General features: G+C 43.7%; 1 protein-coding gene across 1 annotated transcript in view; it reads left to right on the top strand.

Annotated features, from left to right (window-relative positions):
- Positions 1-22,615, top strand: part of grm3 (glutamate receptor, metabotropic 3) — a 177,731-nt gene that overhangs the window by 30,953 nt on the left and 124,163 nt on the right. The gene's annotated exons all lie outside the window — the stretch shown is intronic.

The following is a 22,615-nucleotide window of genomic DNA, read 5'->3' as shown; positions in this document are numbered from 1 at the left end:
CTGGTCCTGTTCCAATATTTGTACCTGAAATCGATTTGAAACCTTTAATGCATTACAGAAGGTAAGGGGGCATGGAGTTGGGGGTAGGGTGTTAGCGTGGATAGAGGATTGGTTGTCAAATAGGAGGCAGAGAGTGGGGGTCAATGGGTGCTATTCGGATTGGCGGATGGTGACTAGTGGAGTGCCCCAGGGGTCGGTGCTGGGGCCTCAGCTTTATACCATTTATATAGATGATCTGGAGGAGGGAACCGAGTGTAGGGTGTCGAAATTTGCTGATGACACCAAAATTGGTGGAAAGGCAAATTGTGCGGAGGGTGGGGAGAGTCTACAGAAGGATCTAGATAGGCTGGGCGAATGGGCCAGGAAATGGCAAATGGAATTTAATGTTGGCAAGTGCGAGGTGGTCCACTTTGGTAGGAATAATGGTAGGAAGGATTATTACTTACGTGGAGAAAAACTGCAGCAGGCGACGGTGCAGAGGGGCCTCGGGGTCCTTGTGCATGAGTCGCAAAAACCCAGCTTGCAGGTGCAGCAGGTGGTCAGGAAGGCGAATGGGATGCTGGCCTTCATCGCGAGGGGGATTGAATATAAAAGTAGGGAGGTCTTGCTGCGGCTGTATAGGGCATTGGTGAGGCCGCAGCTGGAGTACTGTGTGCAGTTTTGGGCGCCGTACTTACGCAAGGATATTTTGGCCTTGGAGGGAGTGCAGAGGAGGTTTACTAGGCTGATGCCGGAGCTGAGGGGGTTGAGCTATGAGGAGAGGCTGAATAGATTAGGCTTGTACTCGTTAGAGTTTAGAAGAATGAGGGGAGATCTCATTGAGACGTATAAGATGATGAATGGGATGGATAGGATAGAGGTGGAGAGACTGTTCCCACTCAGAAAGGATAGTAGGACTAGGGGGCACAGCCTCAAGATAAAGGGGGGGTCGGTTTAGAACGGAGTTGAGGAGGAACTTCTTCACTCAAAGGGTGGCGAATCTCTGGAATTCTCTGCCCGTTGAAGTGGTGGAGGCTGCCTCGCTAAATATTTTTAAGACACGGGTTGATGGGTTTTTGATAAGAGAGGGGATTAAGGGTTATGGGGAGAGGGCGGGAATGTGGAACTGAGCCACGACAGATCAGCCATGATCTTATTGAATGGCGGGGCAGGCTCGAAGGGCTAGTTGGCCTACTCCTGCTCCTATTTCTTATGTTCTTATGTACTCTTGTTGTTTTATTTTGCTTCAGTCCACAACAAAAGTATCAGGCTGGGAGTTTCTGGTCATTCACAACCACAATCTCCAGTCCCGCTGCAGTGAACGGAGATCTGGCTGAGCGCCAAATTCTCCACCCTCCCTGGCAGCAGCAGCGGGGCAGGAACGGTCGTAGAATTCCAGCCCAGAAATGATGCCATTCTGACCACTGCAACTTAGATACTTCCTAATTTACTTATTTCCCACTTCACACAACCAGCAGCAACATTCAGTGTTCGGTCAAGAATTTAGTGGGATCTTTACGCCATCACGTTCTAACACTGGGGGTGATTTATTTTGTGCTGGTATTCACTGTCAGCAAGAATGGTGACGTAGGCACAAGATCACCTGGGAATTTCTACCAGTGAAATCTTGATGCTCCACATCTCGCCTGTGACATAACGAATATTTGAATGCATTCACATATGGGCAGCATGGACAAATTGGGCTGAAGGACCTGTTTCCATGCTGTAAATCTCTATGACTCTATATATTGAAAGGGCTTCCCATCCACATCATAACCCCACACAGGATATTGAAACAAAGAGGTTCACAACAGCTTTGTGCCCTTTAAACACATGTCAATTGCCTTTAAATATTTGTTCCATCACCGGTGAGGTGTGGAGAAATGAGATCTTGCTGGCAAAATTCTCGTTTCCTAATCCTCAGGTGATTTTGTGCCTGTGTTGCTGTTCTTGCTGAAAATGAATGCCAGTGCAAAAATCACTGGGAAACAGTCCAGGAGATCCCACCTGGTGCACCAAGATATGCCCCCGGGGGTGAGGGTTAGGGGGGTGTGGAAGGGAGGAACATGCCTGAGCAACACCTTGGCAAAGGGTGGAAGTATCAATTTTTGGCAGTGCCAACCTGTGCTGGGGCAATGCCAGGGGTTGGCCGTCAGTAACTCATGTCCTGGCACCCAAAAGCCTTTTCACCACCTCCACGACACAAGTCAGGAGTGTGATGGAAAACCCTGGCCAATGTTTCGAATGGCACTCAATGTCTGTGGAGCTGCCCTTACCGCTGTGGTTAGACCCCAGTCGTCTCAAAACCGATGCAAAACTGATCACTCGCCCAAAAAACTGCAATTGTCCCTGTTTTTCCCACTTGGTTGATGACACTTAGTCGATTCCACCCAAAGAGGATAGCGGGGAAGGTGGAAGAGTGGCTACGTTCAAATAATGATCTTATTGAATGGTGGAGCAGGTTCAAGGGACTACTCCTGCTCCTTATCCATATGCCCATATATATCACCACTTCCAAAAAAAAGCTGACAAACTACAAAAGGTCGTGAATGTTGCCCAATCTGTCACACAAACCACCTCCCATCCATTGACGCTGTCTACACTTCCCACTGCCTCAGTAAAACAGCCAGCATAATTAAGGACCCCATACTTCCTGCAAAATCTGAGACAGCGAGTGTTTGTTCATGGATATTACCAGTGGGAATTTTGGTCTTCTGCACTCATTTTAAAATAAGAACCATTCCTCCTATTTTTAGCTGGTTGCATCCCATCCTTTGCAATGTAATCAGACATCAGTCTTGATGTTGTTGCTCAATAATGTAATTGACTTTGCAAATTTGTTCCATGTGTACCAACACTTTAATCAATCATTTCTAGTAGTTGTGTTATGAACACATATACAAACAAACTTGTTACAGATTGCGCAAAAAGTCATTTGAAAAAATTCTCATACCATAATATTTAAAATATTCTTTCACAGGATGTGGGTGTTGCTGGCTTGGCCAGCATTTATTGTCCATCCCTAATTGGCCTTGAGAAGGTGGTGATGAGCTGCCTCCTAGAACATTAACACTTACTGCCCACGACGCAGAGTGATAGTTGTGTAACCCTGCCAACTATTTATTTTCTAACAGGTCATTTTAATTAAAGGAATTTACAGCAAATAAACAATATAATAATCCAATTACGTCAAAGATAAACGGGATTCTCAACATGTCCATCTTTGAAAGGTTTACATTTCAGGCTTTTGTTTCAAGGTGGAACTGTTAATGGCCCCAATTATACAGTAAAGTGTTCTGAATAATTTATGATAAAGGACAAACAAAACAAAACTAACTATGCAGGATCCGTGAAAAGGAAGACTCATTATTACTTCCACTAAGAGCTTTTGCCAAGGGATAGAATCCTGAAATAATAAAGTGACACATGATCAAATGTTGGCAAGAGTATTCAGTACAAAGGGATAAACCTCTTGACAGGTAATTTTGAATTGAAATAACAAGCCTTTTGTCTTTTCAACAATGTGATTAATTACCAGCATTTTTATTTAGTTGATTCTGATGCATTAGTGATATTTCCCGTGGATGAGACACATTTTCTTGTGTAATTTGTTATTACCGAGGTCCATGATTGTCAAGCAATTTGCCTCAGTCAACTCAGTTACTTTTACTTTCAGAACACATCAAGAACACCACCATGAATTTGTCCAACCTCTTGCATACAATACAAATAGGCAAAAAAAAACCTCATGGCAATTATAGAAGATTGATTTTGTTTTTAAATCTACTTACAGATTCCTCTCAGCAAGTGCTGAAGTGGATTGTCCAAAAAAATGGCTCTTTAATATCCACAGAAATTCTCTTAAAAAAAAATTTAAGGTTGCGTCCTTCATTTATTGACAGGCTGTGGGTACTCCAGTTCGGACCAACCTTGATTCCACATGGCTGAGGGACATGCTAGGCCATGTTAGATAGCTATTAAAAAACAATTACATTGCTGCAGGTCTGGAGTTACATGTAGGTCAGACCAGGTAAGGATAGCAGATTTCCTTTCCTAAAGGATGTTACTGGACCAGATTTATTTTACAACTATATGGTAGTTAAATGATCATCATTAGTCGTAGCTTTTTATTCAAGATTTCTTTATTTTGAATTTAATTTCCTCACTGCTGTGGTGGGTTTTGTATTCATCTCCAACTCACCGACTCAAACCTCTGGATTGTGAGTCCAGTAAAAGATCCTCCCACACCAATTTTACATAGATTCATAGAAGTTTACAGCATGGAAACAGGCCCTTCAGCTCAACTTATCCGTGCACCTTCTTTTAAACCACGAAACAAGTCCCAATTGCCCATATCTTTCTATACCCATCCTACCTATGTAACTGTCTAACAATGTTGCTATTATTAATCTTATGGTTAGGTTTGACTGAAGCCTACCTGGACCTTGATGTCTTGAATATCATATCCACTGAAGGCACAAAAATGTGAGAAGCAACTGTGACTGAGCAGCAACTTTGAAAAGCAGAATCAGGATGGTGTGAAAATGTAGCAGGTTGCAATTCTGTAAATGGAATGAGTCAGTACAAAGCGACCCCGGTTTTTGACATGTTAGCCCAGATTTTCCAGGGGGCCTGCACCAATCCACATCATCAGATCCTTTATGACACAAAGGAAAGAGGAAATTGTGAATAAATTCATCACAAATTCTCCAAAAAGAGGAAATAAGCCAGTTCAAATTGTAAATGGGTCATCAGAAGTGACCTCATTCTTGCGAAAGTTCAAATGTAACCTATTGGAGCTAATATAAAGATGTTGGGCTATTTTGGATGTGATCATATATTTATCTCAGGGACTATTGCAGATTATTTATCTTGGAAGAGAACTGAGTTCCCGTATTGCTTCACTGAGAGATACTTCTTGCAGACAATGTAATGCCATAATGGAAAAATGTACTTCTTCCACACAAACACAAAAACTGCTGACATTAAATTCTAGGGGTCATTTTTCTTTCTCTCATTTCCCTTTGTTGCAAATGAAGTTCCATTGCACTGTTAGAGCTTCAGACACTAGTTTGATTCTGTTTTTCAGTGCAGTATATCAGGGCTGGCAGATGTAAAGAGAGTTGAGAAACCCTAATACGTCTGAGAACTTGGTGGTTAGACAGTCTCTGTGGGATTTGTGTAATTTAAAGAAAATAAATATGAGAAGCAGGCTGTTTCAAAAGTTCCAGTGACAAACTCCTATATGATCTGTAAGATTACTGTCAAAATTGTATCAATATTTGTTAATCATGTCAGAATTTGTTGCATTGATCTTCAATGAGTGTACACAAGGCAGCTCTCCCAAACGTATGACAAGATATACATCACCCAGTTCAGCTGCTGAACCATTCTGGACAAGGATGGTACATGTTCGTATCTGAGGCTGGTGCTGAGGTCAGTGACCCCTAATGAGACGCATGTGGATATTGAAGCTGCAACCAATTGTTTTCCAGTCATTGGGATGGATTTGTTTGCCGCAGCAAACAATCCATGAATCAATGCAAGTCTTTGTAACGCAGCTCTGAATTCCCATTCCGATGTGTTCTTCCACTAAGGACACAAGGAGGATTTCCGAGGTTACACCAGTTATGGAGGGTGGCCACTCTGGAATAGCAGAGGTCCACGGTAGCTGAGAATGTCCCTTTCAGAATCAATATATTGAAACAATTAAGAAGTTAAGAGAATTCTAGGATAATTAACTGGAACAGTAAGCATTGGCGTTACGTTGCCAAACAATATAGTTCCTTTACCTATCCTTAGTACTCATATTACAAGCTGCTGTGTGTGTGTGTTTTTTAAACACAGATGTTATCTTATCACAGAAAATTAACTTCCATGTGAAAAAATTGGTGCTGTCTACAATTTTCTGATCAACCAATCACTGAACACAAACCCAGTGGCACAAAATCACAGATAATTATCACTCACAAAGGTTTATGTCAGAGAGGTATTTCTTGTTTGAAACAGGTTTATAGAGAGCACCGATCATGCCAAGGCCAGAATAATGGCTGAGCGTTTTCTCAAACAGAGCTACAACTGTCACCTCTGAAAGAAATTGGGCTGATTTGCATCCTGTCGAGAGTTTATAGACATCCAAGCTGAGGTGAGAAAACTCTGGCAGTCTTTATGGCTCCAGAACACTTGCTCCAAAATGTCAGAGGTTTGTGCCAATGAGATTAGGGGTGCCTAAACTTCACTTGTGATCTGTGTGTTGGCAGCATCTAAAAATACTCACAAGCCTTCCTCATCTATGCCTGCCCACAGTCTGACACATTTCCTTCGCCCCATTGTTGCCAACTCTACCATGCTCCAGATTGGCATGTCTTTCTGCCACATTTAGAGCCTTTACTCTGTTGCTGGATTTAGTCGCTCCTGAACTTGAGCAAGAGCTCAGATCTGGAGGGAATATTAAAGGGAATATTTGACCTCAAGCTCAGCATCCGATTGGCTTCCAGCCCATTGAATCCTCTCTCAGTGCTTCAGGCCTGCCTTCCTTCCCTCTCCAGTCCAGGCAACACCTCTTCCCGCAGTGCACTTAGCATCTGTCAGAACTCCATCACTTCCCCTGTTCCCATTGCTCCCTCTCATGGTTCTCCAATGCAGTCACATTCAAGAAAACCTTATTTACTTAAGAACCGGTCATGTTTTGAAATAATCTAATAAGCACTGAGGCAGATACACTGGAGAAGGCAGAGTTATTCAAATGGTGCATAGGAATGAACAAAATCCAAGGATGAAATGGAAAATTCTCATTCCTACTTTTATTTCCAGAACATGTTTGTAACACAAACAGAGTCATTAACCAGTTTCTGAGCATGACATTTATATAATATTTAGACTTCTCCATCAGTTTAAATAAGGTAGAACATGGGATGCATGAAAAATTGAAATTAATATTCCAGGGGTAACTTGTAAAAGGAATTATGGAATATTTAATTAACTGTGATGATGTTGTGTCTCCAAAACCACATGTCCTAATACTTCATCTATTCATTGGAAATTCGACACTCCCATATTATAAAATATCAAGCCTCCGCTTAAATATTGTGAAGAGGAATTTAAGGCAAAGCTATCTGGTTGCATAACTTCATAGCTTTTGTTCTGAAAAGAACATCTGTCATCACCGACTGGCTGCAGTTTTAACTTTAAAGAGCTGTGTTCATTGCCTTTATTCTCTCCCGAGTTCAGACAATTTGATGCTGACAATTTCTGCCTCCAGGTTTCATTTATTTTTATTTTTCCGCTCGGTCAATCATTTCTCTGCTTCATTTCCTTCCCTGGGCTGTTACATTAAATTCCTACCTGATTATCACACCCCCACTCCACCAACTCACTTCCACCTTGCACTCTGAACACCCACATATTAAAATGTTCAGGCTTTATTCTCACTACACACTAGCCTTCTGAGAATCCAGCCTGTTAACCTAGTCGGGCACTGCGATTGCCCCAGTGAAGGAACCAAAGCCTCTTGGAATAACTGCCTGCAAACCTAGCTGGCCATTCCCGCTTTCTAAAAATAATTTCATACTGTGGATATTATATTTTACACTCAGGTCTGTGCACATGTCTTTCCTGATGTTTCCCGAGATTGTTTTTCCGTTATAATTTCGAAACAAAGTCTTTATGTAACCTAGCAGACTGGCTTGCCATGAACCACACCATCTCCCCGATTCAGAAAAGGGTCCAGTCTCAGGGTGCAAACCCATCTTTCCTTATTATAGATGCTGAAAAACTTGCTGTGTACCTATAATCATTTCTGAATTCACCTCCCATCAGAATACAGACCTATTTGTGAAACATTGGAGTTGATTTTATTCCCAGCTGCTTGGCTGAAGCCAGGTGGATGGACAGTTCAAACGAGAAGGTTGCTAACTCACTTTGATTTCAATCTTCAAATTTCATAGAATCCCTGCAGTGCAGAAGGAGGCCATTCCATCCAGTGAGTCCCCACTGACCACAATCCAACCCAGCCTCTAAACCCATAACCCCACACATTTACCCGAGCTAGCCTCCCTGACAGTAAGGAACAATTTAGCTTGGCCAACTCACCTAACACACACATCTTTGGATTGTGGGAGGAAACCGGAGCACCCGGGGTAAACCCACGCAGACACTGGGAGACCATGCAAACCCCACACAGACAAGGTTGGAATTGAACCTGGGTCCCTGGCAGTCTGAGGCAGCAGTGCTAACTGCTGTGCCACCCGCTTTCTTTCGGTGGTTTCTACCACAGATAATACAGAACCCCAGAAAAATCCCTGTCACAGACCCCAGCTTTGCAATCCTGACCAGTCCATTCTGACTCAACAGGACAGGCTGCACATCTCATTTTTTTAGATTTATTTATTTAAAGAGGGCCTGTAGTGAGTAAGATTATCTCCTTTCCTAAGAAATAGGATGCAAGGCAGGTATTCGTTCTCACTGAACACCAACCTATTAACATTGTGAGCCATTTCTGTACAAGATAATCTACAATTAGCTGATAACAAACACATGCAAACAGGATGTTACCAATATGCAGCCAATTATGCATTGAAGTTGTACGAATAATAGAAAGCCATTTAGTATGCAATGAGAGTTCGGGAATGTACGCTTGGCTGGGTTTCCTGCCAAAATAGAGCACTGAATACAACTTTAAAGGGATCCAGCCCTGGGTGGCATCTTGGGAGGTCATGCTGCACATTGGCCAAAAGGAAAAAGATCCAAATTGGACCTGAGCCACTGTGACTCAGGATTAAAATGTTGGCCGTGCCAGGTGAAGATCTATACCTGTCTGACTGCCGCAATAACAGCAAGTAGAAATTATATAGCGTCATTAGCAAAACACAATGTCCAAAGGCATTTAACAGAAGTATCACAAAGCAAGATTATAAAGCAAGATTTGAGAGCAAGCCACAAAAAAAGGGCAAATTAACAAATACTTGGTCAAAGGGAGAGACTTCGAGGAGTGTCTTAAAGGAGGAAGAGAGAGGTGGAGAATCAAAGAGATTTAGGAAGGGAATTCCAGGGCTTTGAGCACAAGCAGGGAAAAACACGGCCACCAAATGGTGAAATGATTAAAACCTCAAGAGGACGGAGTTAGAGTAGTACAAATCAACGTGTGGGCTGAAGGGTCTGTTTGTGCTGTCGTGTTCTAAATTTCTCCGAATGTCCTGGGACTGGAGGAGATTACAGAGAGAGAGAAGGAGGAACGAGGCTATGGCGGATTTGTGATTTTTAAATTGGAGGGGGGCACAGTGGTTAGCAGCCTTGCGTGACTGTGTGGAGTTCGCACGTTCTTCCTGTGTCTGTGTGGGTTTCCTCCAAGTGCTCCGGTTTCCACCCACATTCCAGAGATGTGCAGTTTAGATGGATTGGCCATATTAAATTGCCCCTATGGCCCCAAGATGTGCACATTAGGTGGATTAGCCATGGTAAATACACAGAGTTACAGGGATAGGGCCTGCGTAAGATTGTCTGTCAGAGAATTGGTGCAAAACTAAATGGGCTGAATGGCCTCTTCTGCACTGTAGAGATTCTGTGATGCTTTACTTAACTGGAGGTTTTCATAGGTCAGTGAGCGCAGGATGTGAGTGAGACTTGGTGTGAGCTGAGAGTTTTGGATGATATCAAAGTTCTGGAGGCGAGAAGATGGAGCATCTTAAAGTGGACAATTTACCAATCATTTAAACAAAAGAGAGTTTGATAAAGTGAAACAGAAGTGGGGATGAAATACTTGCTATTATTGCAGCTCCTACGTAAGCAATTTGTTTTGTTTTAATTCAATGAGTATGAATACATTAAAAAAATCTGAAGACAGCTTCTCTGACAATGCTACACTCCCTCAGTATTGCCTTGAACTATCAGTTTAGATTTTGTGCTGAAGTCTTTTGTGTCAAAATAAAGGATGCTCTTAAATCAAAGCTGAATTCCCAGCTTTCTGGGTTAGGAGACAAAAATTCTTATCAGTAAAGCCAAGCTGACATTTAAACTGTATTTATTCCTCAAACCACAGAGAGAGACTAACCAGTGAATAGCGATTTTTAAATATAAGTTAGTGTAAGAATTTCAACAAAATACTTTCTTTCTCTCTTCCCAATTATTATTTTCTCCAGCATGCAAACAGCTCATAGAATCCCTACAGTACAGAAAGAGGACATTCGGCCTATCAAGTCTGTACCAACCACAATCCCACTCGGGCCCTATTCCCACAACCCCCACATTTACCCTGCTAATCTCCCGACACTAGGGACAATTTAGCATGGCCAATCAACGTAACCCACACATCTTTGGACTGCAGGAGGAAACCAGAGCTCCCACAGGAAACCCATGCAGACGCCGGGAGGATGTGCACACCCCACACTGACAGTGACCTGAGGCCAGAATTGAACCTGGGATCCTGGCGCTATGAGGTAGCAGTGCTAACCACTGTGCCACAATGCTGCCAGAATATTTGCAAAACAGTTATAGGTCTAAAAGGCAAAAATGCCTAAAATAAATTCCTCTCTCCTTTTGGGAAAGTAGCGAATAGAGTGTTGGACACAAGAAGAGATTCATCGCAAGCTCCTGCCCTTCCTGTTTCTTATTCACACTAACCCTGCACACAGCTCCTGCTGCTGTGTGATCCACAAGATTCGGATTATTATGTTTTCCAATGTGAGTTTCCAAAGATCAGCCGGCCTTACACATTGTTCATTTCTTTTTGCACAGAACTGAAGGACAGAAAGGCAGCAAACTCTACACTCCATTCCCCCCCACCCCCACCCCAGCCCCCCCCCCCCCCCCCCCCCCCCCGATCTGAACTCTCGATTATCCAGAGCAATTAATTGTCTCCTGAGCAGACCAGGTAACTGGTGATAAATATTTCATGAAGATTTATGCATTAACATGGGCATTTTGTTTAATCGCGTTGCTTTTTAACCACAATTCCCTAAACCTCCACCTTCCCACGGGGAATCAGGAGCAAGTCTGGAGCTGCTACATTCAGTGTGTTGAAGTTCAGCTCCTTTCATCATTAACACAACAGAGACTCGCGGGAACACACATTAACATTGCCTCCACGTTTTATGGTAATGTGTATGCCGATATTGCGAGTACTACACGGGACTGGCTGTTTATGCAGCTCACCCACGCAGGGAGATTTCCCTCAATGCTGCTCGTGGTGCTGTATGGTGTTAATGTTTACCCCAAATTGGCATCAAAATAGAATCTGACTTAAACCTAATATAACAGCACGTTTAAAGTGAGGAATTTTAACAATCAGAATTAGAAACCCAACTATCTTCCAACTGAGTCCAAAACAAACCAGAAAAGAATTAAAATCCCTGTTTTGGACCTTTTGTGTTTCTAGGGGGTGGCACAGTGGTTAGCACTGCTGCCTCACAGCACCAGGGGACCCAGGTTCGGTTCCCAGCTTGGGTCACTGTCTGTGTGGAGTTTACACATTCTCCCCATGTCTGCATGGGTTTCCTCCGGGTTCTCCAGTTTCCTCTCACAGTCTGAAAGACATACTGGTTAGGTGCATTGGCCATGCTAAATTCTCCCTCGGTGTACCCAAACAGGCGCTGGCATGTGGCGACTAGGGGATTTTCACATTAACTTCTTTGCAGTGTTAATGTAAGCCTACTTGTGACACTAATAAATAATAATTTAGCTCTTGGGGCTAAAGGGGTCAAGGGATATGGGGGGAAAGGGGGGTCAGAATGTTGAATTTGATTATCAGCCATGATCAAAATGAATAGCAGAGCAGGCTCGAAGAGCCTAATGGCCTCCTCCTGCTTCTAGTTTCTATGTTTATATTCATAATTTGGATTTCTATTGGTCTTAATTCATACATGAAATAAATAGTTGGTCTGGGTGTTCAATTATGTTTCAATCAAAAGTCTCATTCGAAACAATTCATTTTTTGCAAAAATATACTTCATTCATAAAATATCTGAAAGAGCAATACAAACACTGGCTATCAAAGTGCAATGTTATTCAAGTTTTCTACATAGAACATGTTGCACAAGACAATCATGATACACGTGCTATTCGCTGTGTACATTCAATGTGAGTCTGACAGCCCGACGGGGTTCTATACAATTCCCAGCCCCTACTTCACTGTGGGTGAACGGTCTTAGTCAGCGGGCTTTCCCCATTCCGTCTCTACGGCAACTGCCCTACGCTTGGGGGCATCTTTCAGCACGTAGTCCCGAGCTTTGGAATGTGCCAGTCTGCAACACTCGGTCAAGAAAAATTCTTTGCACTGGTAGACCAATAAGTCTTGGGCAGATCAAAGAGTGTCCTTCACCAAGTTGATGACCTTCCAACAACAGTTGATGTTTGTCTCGGTGTGCATCCTTGGAAACAGCCCGTAGAGCACAGCGTCCCCACCCCTGGGAACAGCCCATGGAGCACAGAGTCCCCACCGCTGGAAACAGCCCATGGAGCACAGAGTCCCCACCCCTGGAAACAGCCCATGGAGCACAGAGTCCCCACCCCTGGGAACAGCCCATGGAGCACAGAGTCCCCACCCCTGGAAACAGCCCGTAGAGCACAGAGTCCCCACCCCTGGAAACAGCCCGTAGAGCACAGAGTCCCCATCCCTGGAAACAGCCCATGGAGGACAGAGTCCCCACCCCTGGAAACAGCCCGTAGGGCACAGAGTCCCCCCCCCTAGAAACAGGGTCCTGTATCACAGAGCCGCTCGAGATGAACCTCAACAAATACCACTGCATCTCTCTCCAGACTTCTTTGCAAAAGCACATTCCGCAAGGAGGTGGACAACAGTCACTTCCCCACCACAACCACCTCGAGGACAATTGGGTAATGGGGTGAAACTTCAGGCATGTAAGAAAAATCTGATGGGAAGGGCCTGTCTCACCACTGGCAAAGTTAGATCTTGGGACTTGCTGAAGGTTCTGGTAACAAGGCTTTTTGCCAGTGATTCTGACAGTCTGCTCAAGGAACTATCTGACAGGACCCATCTTCTCCTTTCCCTTCAGGACCTCGAGGATGTTATGTGCAGACCTAATGTATCTATTCATACCGAGATCAGCATTTATTTCCCAGTGCCACTTATAACTTTGTTGGGTAATTTCAGAGGGCACTTTAGAGTCAACCACATTACCGTGGATCTGGAGTAACCTATAGGCCAGACAGAGAAAGCTGGCAGATTTTCACCCTAAAGGACATTCTGAACAACATGAGTTTTTACAGCAAGCTGATAATTGCTTGGCCTCTATTAATGAAAGTAGCTTTTTATTCCACATTCACCAGCTGCTGTGGTGAGATTTGAGCTCATCCAGGCCCATTTGATTAATAGTAGCATAACTAACTGCAATGCTGCTGTGTCTATTTTAAGAAATTTCTATGACAAACAGTTCCAATTTGAAGTCCTGTATTTCCAAGTGAAGTTTTCTTCTTCCCAATGTAATATTTTTTGCATTCTCCCATTTCACAATTCTCCGTCACTATGCATGGCATTTATGCTGTGCATTTGCTCTCTCACCACAGGTCAGTGTATACCTGGGGGAAGGTGATGGCCTCGTGGTATTATCTCTCTAGACTATTAATCCAAAAACTCAACTAATGTTTTGGGGATTTGAATCACGTCACTGGCAGATGGTAGAATTTGAATTCAATGAAAAATATCTGGAATTAAGAATCTACTGACGACCGTGAAACCATTGTCGATTGTCGGAAAAACCCATCTGGTTCACTAATGTCCTTTAGGGAAGGAAATCTGCCGTCCTCACCCGGTCTGGCCAACATGTGACTCCAGAGCTGAATCTCAACTGCCCTCAGGAAGTAGAATGGGCAATAAATGCTGGCCAACCAGTGATGCCCATGTGGCACAAGTGAATAAAAAAACCTAAAAGAATTGTTCAAGCAGAATAATCCACTCCTGCTTACCTCTAACCTGCCTCTCTCACACAGGGAAGCCCTGCAAGTCCTGACCCTTCATCCTAACCTAGGGGTTTTTCACAGTAACTTCATTGCAGTGTTAATGTAAGCCTACTTGTGACACTAATAAATAAACTTCTGTACATCGAAACATAGGAGCAGGAGGAGGCCATTTGGCCCTTTAAGCCTCCTCCACCATTCATTACGATCATGGCTGATCATCCAACTTTTAGCCTAATCCTGCTTTCTCCCTTTGATCCCACTCGCCCCAAGTGTTATATCCAGCCACCTCTTAAATATATTCAGTGTTTTGACATCAACTACAGCCCGTGGTGTTGAATTCCACAGGCTCACTCCTCATTGGGTGAAGAAATGTCTCCTCACCTCCGTCCTAAATGGTCTACCCTACTTCTGGAAACTAAACTAACTCACTGGTTGAAGAAGCGCATCAAGAATTCCCATCTTAATACTCCTTAGTGCAGGTCATCAGCACAATGCACCACAAACACATTGCTAATAGCAACCACACATTTAACAGTAAACAAACCAAATCTACTGTGAATTTTATTCTGATGCACCAAACTGTTGGATCATGGGGAAACATAGAAACCCTACAGTGCAGAAAGAGGCCATTTGGCCCATCGAGTCTGCACCGACCACAATCCCACCCAGGCCCTCCCCCATATCCCTACATATTTACCCACTAATCCCTCTAACCTAAGCATCTCAGGATACTAAGTGGTAATTTTGTTTTAGCGTGGCCAATCAACCTAACCCGCACATCTTTGGACTGTGGGAGGAAACCAGCGCACCCGGAGGAAACCCATGCAGACATGAGGAAAATGTGCAAACTCCACACAGACAGTGACCCAAGCCGAGAATTGAACCCAGGTCTCTGGAGCTGTGAACCAGCAGTGCCACTGTGCCACCGTGCCGCCCATTCTATGAAAATGCACATCATAATTTCAACATCAAATTCACATATTATAATCTGCTTAATTCATATTTCATTTGACATCATTAGCATCACGCCACAGTTTAATCTACTGAATGGCTGTTTGCAAGTCAAATAAAGATATCGCAGCCTTGGAGCATTCAGCTGCACCCTTAAATTTCGATAGCTTACTTATTGCGACTGTAGCCTTTGTCCACATTTGAAATGTTCTTTATCTAGTGGACAAATATAGAGGGTATGTTCCTGAACCATCCTGCTATGATTAAGCTGCTTTTTTTTTGTTCTCAATGCGCTATTTTAAATTAAAGCTTCCGGGTGACATGTAAGCCAGGATTCTCCCAAAAACTTCTAAGTGCCGAATTTGTGTAAAAACTGGAGTAAATCCCATTTTTTTTTTAAATGGATCTCCCACATTCTGTGCATCGCAGAGAGCCTTGGCATGAATCTCACTGGAGATGAGTGGGCAGGACCTATTCCCACCTGGGAGCATAGCACTGAGCAGGCCACTGTCAGCACCAAGATCGGTGAATGTGCGGTAGCCCACAATGCTAGCCTCGCAATCGCTGGCCAGCCCAGTGACCCCGCATTGCCGGCCTTCCCACCCTGCCCCCAAACAATCCCCAATCACTGACCTTCCATATGTGTCTGGGTCAGCTGTGGCCTGCCTTGACTTCCCCCCTTCCTCTCCCCAGGAGTTCCCATCTCCCAGTTTCTCCCCCAACACCACCACACACCCCCTCCCTCTGCCGCTGATCCCAGTGCTGGGTGGCAACGAGACCCCCCCCCCCACTCCCAATGAACTCCCCTCCCAGAGACCCCACCCTCATAGGTTCCACCCCCATTCTGGCCCCACCCTCTTGGCACTACCCAATGCCTGCTGGGCAGTGCCAAGGTGCCAACTGGGAATTGCCACTTTTACCCCTTATGAAGTGCCAGGGGGCCAGGCTGGCAATGCCCAGGGGGCACCCCTCTCACGCCTGACCTCTACCCCAGCAGGGTTGGGCGGCCAGCTCCCTGTTAATGGAGAGTTGTTGCAAACCCCACTGGAATGAACCACTCATGGCGAGGGTTGGGGGGAGAGTTAACTGGTCCAGAGACTTCAATCTCGGGCCTACTAATGATATGCTAATGGATAGAACATAGAACATTGAACACTGCAGCACAAACAGGCCCTTCGGCCCACAAGTTGCGCCGATCACTTCTATACCTACTAAGCCATAGACCTATCTATAACCCCCAATCCCATAAGATCCCATACACGCATCCAGAAGTCTTTTAAAAGACCCCAGCGAGTTTGCCTCCACCACCACCGACGGCAGCCAATTCCATTCACTCACCACTCTCAGTGAAAAACTTACCCCTAACATCTCCTCTATAGTTGCTTCCCTGCACCTTAAATCTGTGTCCTCTCGTAGTGACCATTTCAGCCCAGGGAAATAGCCTCCGAGAATCCACACTATCTATTGCTCTCATCATCTTATAAACCTCTATCAGGTCGCCTCTCATCCTTCGTCTCTCCAGGGAGAAGAGTCCCAGCTCCCTCAACCTATCTTCATAAGGCATGCCTCCCAATCCAGGCAACATCCTTGTAAATCTCCTCTGTACCCTTTCAATAGCTTCCACGTCCTTCCTATTTGAATAATTTATTCACCTCCACACCGATTTCTGCCGCGGAGCTGATGATGCTGGAAATCCAGCAGCTGGAGATGGGCAGAGGCCTTGGCACCCAATGGAAAGCCCACTGAGTCTCTGCTGGTGTCTCCCGGCAGCACAGCGGTCTGACAGAATCACCCCCGAAATTTTCATTTTTAATGTTATCCAATTCAGTGCAATAGTGACACTTGCCTCAAACTGCCTCATTCTTCTGGAGTAAAGTTCAAATTTTGCATTATTTTATTTTCAGCCTTCAGCTGGGGTGGGGGGTGGGAGGCAAATTAACAATGGACTATCCCAGGTACAGCCTGCGGGGTGATATCTGGCCTGCGAACCCTGGCAATCGAACTGACAAAACCTAAAACAACTCCATTCCACACCGGTCTGTATTGCTCACCCACTGATGCTTTTAGAAAGAAGATCCATTAACTTGAGACACACACAAATTAAGTGAGTGGGTTGCTTGAAATGTTCTGTGTAGTCCGTCTGAGGCTCCATTCGATGCCCAACAAAGGCTAGAAACTTTCACACACCTGCTGTAAAATGTTTTATCCAAGTTTGAAAAGGCTAAAGCTTACATTTAGGTGCTCCCATCACAGAATTAAGCAATCCTATTTTGTAATTTCCATAGAACCCTACAGTGCAGAAAGAGGCCTTTCGGCCCATCGAGTCTGCACCGAAATCAATCCCACCCAGGCCCTATTCCCATATCCCCACATATTATACCCACTAATCCCTCTAACCTACACATCTCTGGACACTAAGGAGCAATTCCTCAGCATGGCCAATCAACCTAACCCACACATCTTTGGACAGTGGGAGGAAACCGGAGTACCCAGAGGAAACCCACGCAGACACGAGGAGAATGTGCAAACTCCACACAGACAGTGACCTGAGCCGGGAATCGAACCCAGGACTCTGGAGCTGTGAAGCAGCAGTGCCCCTTTCCTGAGGCTTCACATTTGAATGATGGAAAATCATCGACAGGCAGTGTTAGTGATCAGCATTTCCAATGGAGCAGTCGGCAGAGACTGGAATCAAAGCCACATGGTGCCTTTCCATTGAAACCTTTCAAGGAATTTACTGACTAATCACTGCTCCTATAATGATGCATGGGCAAAGCCATGTGTGGAATGGGAAAGAGGCAGAAAATAAGCAATAAATCCGTGATATTTGTTTTTAGATTTGTGAACAAACTGTTATATAATTTAAAGCTAAGAATGATTGAACAATTCCGTGTAAGTGCTTACAGTTCCCAATGCTCACCTCGCAAGAGCATGTTCTTTACTGAATTGCTAAAACAATGATCCATCATATTTTACCGCTGTCACCCCATTTCTGGCAGCTTTCCCATCTATACTAGTCTCAGGTGGATGAAGTTGAAAGGTATTAGATACCAGGAGCAACTCGATCATTTTCCACCGCTCTGGCAAATTTCCCCTTGTGCATTGCTATTGAAAATAGGAGGTTAGTAGCAAGTGTCACCGTTTCAATTAAAATCGTAACTCTGAGCATTCTGTGCAAACATTCACCTAATGTATATTTACTGATAAATCTGTTAGCCGATAGAAAAACAGTCATTCCAACTGCCACACAAACAAATTCTTAAGACAGTTGTACTAATTCGAGATATGCAGGATTAGCTATAGTCTCCTGCAGTAACCAGCATTTTGTATTCATGCCTTAGCAAGGCATTATTCGGATAATTTGTTTGTAAATTTTGGCCTTGGCAGGAAGGAGTGCTGCAGGAATTTGTTTTTGAGTAATTGTTCTATTATGAGGCATTTTCCTCATACTGCAGCTTATTCACAGGAAAGTAAGTGGCTGAATTACACTCAGTCCACACACACCATGGGGCCAGACAAGTGTTCTTTTTCTTATAGAAAGAGGGATTTGCTTTCTAAAAATGAGGGCTCTTGTCCTTTGCTCTTTCATGACGAGTAAGTGAAAAGCACTGCCAATTCTTCTCCCATTTTTAATTAGCAGACACGTCTCTGGGAAAAGTTGATAGTGATATGCATTTCCCATGCTGCGTCAAAACCACTGCCCACATACTTTGTAAAAAGTCTGACAACACCAGGTTTAAGTCCAACCAATTTATTTGATAGTAAACTCACTAGCTTTCGGGGTTAGTCCCATCTCTTTAACCTGTGATCAGTGCTCCTTCCACTCACATTGTCAGCCACTTTAAGACTTGAATAGCAGGTTAGGTGTAAAGATTTGCATTCTAATCAGTAATCTGTAAACTGCCTGTGCTTTATATGCTCTGTCTGAGGCCAGAACTCTCCATTCACCTGACGAAGGGACTAACCCCAATAGCTAGTGAGTTTACTATCAAATAAATCAGTTGGACTTAAACCTGGTGTTGTCAGACTTTTTACTGTGTTTATCCCAGTCCAACGCCGGCACATCCACATCACACATACTTTGTGACAGGTGGCCAGATTATTTCTAACTATTACTGAGTTATTTTGTCTGTAATGTTAGTCATCAGAAAGAAAAGAATTGACATATTCCTATTCAGAGAAATCCACAGTTCCTTCAACTTGTCAGATATTTGCAATGACATTGTGGTTACAGCATTAGGCCAGTACTCCCCAGATTATGTTCAAATCCCACCACTGTGAAACCAATCTGAATGGGTTGCTGGATTGGGCAGGAAAGTGGCACATTTTTGACAGGTGTGAGGTAATGCATTTTGGGAGGTTAAACAGTGAAAGGGAATATACTGAGAGGGGGGAGATGAAGTGAGAGATCTCGGCATGCAAGTGCACAGGTCCATAAAGTTGGCAGTACAAGTAGATAAAGTGTCAAGAGGGTACGTAGAATGCTCTCCTTCATTGGCAGAGGTATAGAATACGAAAGTGGGGATATAATGGCAACACACTGGCACAGTGGTTAGCACTGCTGCCTTACAATGCCAGGGACCCAGGTTCGATTCCCTGCTTGGATCACCATCTGTGCAGATTCTGCACGTTCTGCTTGTCTCTGCGTGGGTTTCCTCCGGGTGCTCCAGTTTCTTCCCACAGTCCGAAAGAAGTGCTGGCTAGGTGCATTGCCCATGCTAAATTCCCCCTCAGTGTACTTGAACAGACGCAGGAGTGTGGCGACTAGGGGATTTTCACAGTAACTTCATTGCAATGTTAATGTAAGCCTACTTGCTTTTGATACTAATAAATAAACTTAAACTTAAAACTTAAATATAATGATGAAACTGTATAAGACATTACAAGATCACAACTGTATTGTTACTTGTAGTTCTGGTCACTACAATACAGGAAGGACGTAATTACTCTGGGGAGAGTGCAGAGGAGATTTATTAGAATATTACCAAGGCTGGAGAATTGTAGCTGGGAGAAGAAGTTGGTGAGGTTGGGGTAGTTTTCCTTGGAACAGAGAAGGCTGAGGGATGACATGATTGAGGTATATAGAATTGTGAGGGATAGGTAGAGACTAGACAGGAGGAACCTGCTTCCCTTGGCCGAGAATTCAACAACCAGGGGTTAAAGATTCAAGTTATGTGGCAAAAGGATTAAAGGGGACATGAGGGAAAACCCTTTTAAGAAACGGATGTCTGGAATTCGCTGCCTGAGTTGGTGGTGGAGACTGAGACAATAAACTCTTTCAAAAAGTATCTGAGTCTGCATCTTAAGTGCTGTAAACTATAGGGCACCTCAGTGTCTTTGGGTCAGCAGGGACAAGTTGGTCCGAATGGCCCCTTGTGTGCTGTCTTATTTCTATGGTTCTAAATAGATCCAGTGGCATGTGGGCCAGTAGTGGAAATAAAGCCCTAAACGGTGTCAATGTTGTGGCTCACTTTTCAATCCTGTAAACTGAAAAAGAATTGGAAATAATTCCACCGTTCCCATTGTATGTCATCTAAGGATGGTTACTAAACCGTGGTCATTGCTAACGTGGGCCACATGCTACCAGCAAGTTAAACATTTGTTTCACCAATCTGGGAAAATTACAATTCCTTTCCTGTTAGATTGATCTTTTTCTTCCCTCCTCTCCTGAAAGTGGTTTTTCCTGAGTTTTGAGGCTAACAGAGACCCTCGGCATTTACTGCGGACATCGAGGATGTTTTTGGTCTTGGTCCAAGCTCAATCAGTACAAGCAGACCCAGGAGACGATCAGCATTGAAACTGGTCTTTATTACATCGCACTCGAGCTCATGAGAAAACCTGTGATCCCATAATGCATTGGTTACCAAGTACGGCAAACCAGATAAAATATACAACAAAGGGCAATGAACAATTTAGAGAAGGTGCCATAATGCCTGAAAAATATTGGTGGATTGGAATCTTCCCCATCAGCCTTGATAAAAGGCACACCAATGACATTCGATTTTGAATTTGATAGAAACACCAGTTGAATTTTTTTCCCTCTCAGCAACGGGCACAGAGATCACTTACACTACTCCACTCTTCCTAAGATTTACTAACTCAAACCAGATCAGAAACGATGCTGGGATCTTCCTGGTCTCACTCATCTTACACTTGATTGCAAATTTACAAACTGAGCCTTCAGAGAGGCTTTGACGTTAATAGAACATAGACATAGAACATTACAGCGCAGTACAGGCCCTTTGGCCTGTGAAACCAATCTAAAGCCCAACTAACCTACACTATTCCAATATCATCCATATGTTTACCCAATGATCATTTAAATGCCCTTAATGTTGGCAAGTCCACTACTGTTGCAGACAGGGCATTCCACCCCCTCTGAGTAAAGAACCTACCTCTGACATCTGCTTTGATGTTAATAGTTTAAAAGTTGCTGGTGAACTTGTAAAACACATCAGGTCTGAAAAACGTCCTTTCTTTCCTTGCAAGGGCACCGTCCTGGGTGGTACATCGGCTGAATATCGCATGTGAACCATAGCTAATCAGTCTAATCCACAAAACTCTCTCACACACAATGTTCCTCTCACAGGTATAGTTAAACATCTGTAGATGTTGACCTTCTGGAAGAGACAACTGATGACTAATCTGCTGTTGATTTTTACCGACAGCCCCAGGTGAGGTCCCCAAAGTTGGTGATCCGGATGAGACCCCTCAATTTGTCACTGCCCAGTTGGGATATCCCCAAATTGTTACAAACCCAGATGGAGAGGGATGACTGGCTCTATGTCTTTATTCAAACCCATACTCTGCTAGGAGCAATGCAAGTTTAATCTAATAAAGTTCCCTTTCCTTTGGATATCTTTTCTAGAACATATAATTACATTTAAAAGGAATTCAATTTAACCGGGCTTTTTTGAGTTAACTTCCTTGAGTTAACTACTAAAAAGACAAGGAGAAATGGTAAACATATACATCTACATTCATACAGATTAGAAGTAAGAATTGAGTTCAATAGTAAGTAAATATAAAATAAGAAGTTATACAGAAGAGTCCTTGAGTTGTGAGGAGTAGATAATGTCTTACAGCCAATTCAGGTTAATTCCAGTAGTTCATTCTTCAGTTCAGATTTGGTAGAGAGACTTCAGTTCTTTTTCCAGCTGCAATAATCCTTCTGCTGACTGGTCTAAGAGATTGTTTTTAGATATTCCTGCAAAAGCTGGCTATTTTTGCAGGGGCCCTGCCTCAGTTACTGTATCACCTTCAGTGTGGCAAACTTCCAGCTGCTTTTCTCACAGCAGACATACAGACTGACAGACAGACACTAGGAAGTGTCTTGGCTGGCTTTTAACCCCCTGTCTTTGTGTATTCGTACTGGAATCCATCAGTCAGTTTAGTCAATTATATCCAACATCTTTGGATGAGATGGCCATTATGTTCCTTTGCTTTTACAAAAGATGACAACCAATCTTTGGATTCTCGTAGAATTACCTTGTCTGGAACAATAAGGAGGAGCTCCATTGTCCTTATAAAAAGACCTTATATCCATTCCTGTCAGAGGCTATCAGTAAAAAGTCTGACAACACCAGGTTTTAGTCCAACCTATTTATTTGATAATATACTCACAAGCTTTCGAGGGGACAGCCTCTTCGTCAGGTGAATGGAGAGTTCTGGCCTCAGACAGAGCATATAAAGCACAGACAGTTTAGAGATTACTGATTAAAATGCGAATCCTTACACCTAACCTGCTGTTCAAGACCTGAAGTGGCTGACAATG

The sequence above is a fragment of the Carcharhinus amblyrhynchos genome, chromosome 19, assembly GCF_965287045.1.
Source record: "Carcharhinus amblyrhynchos chromosome 19, sCarAmb.v2.hapA, whole genome shotgun sequence".
In the NCBI taxonomy this organism is placed as follows: domain Eukaryota; kingdom Metazoa; phylum Chordata; class Chondrichthyes; order Carcharhiniformes; family Carcharhinidae; genus Carcharhinus; species Carcharhinus amblyrhynchos.
This window is presented reverse-complemented; position numbering and strand designations above follow the sequence as displayed.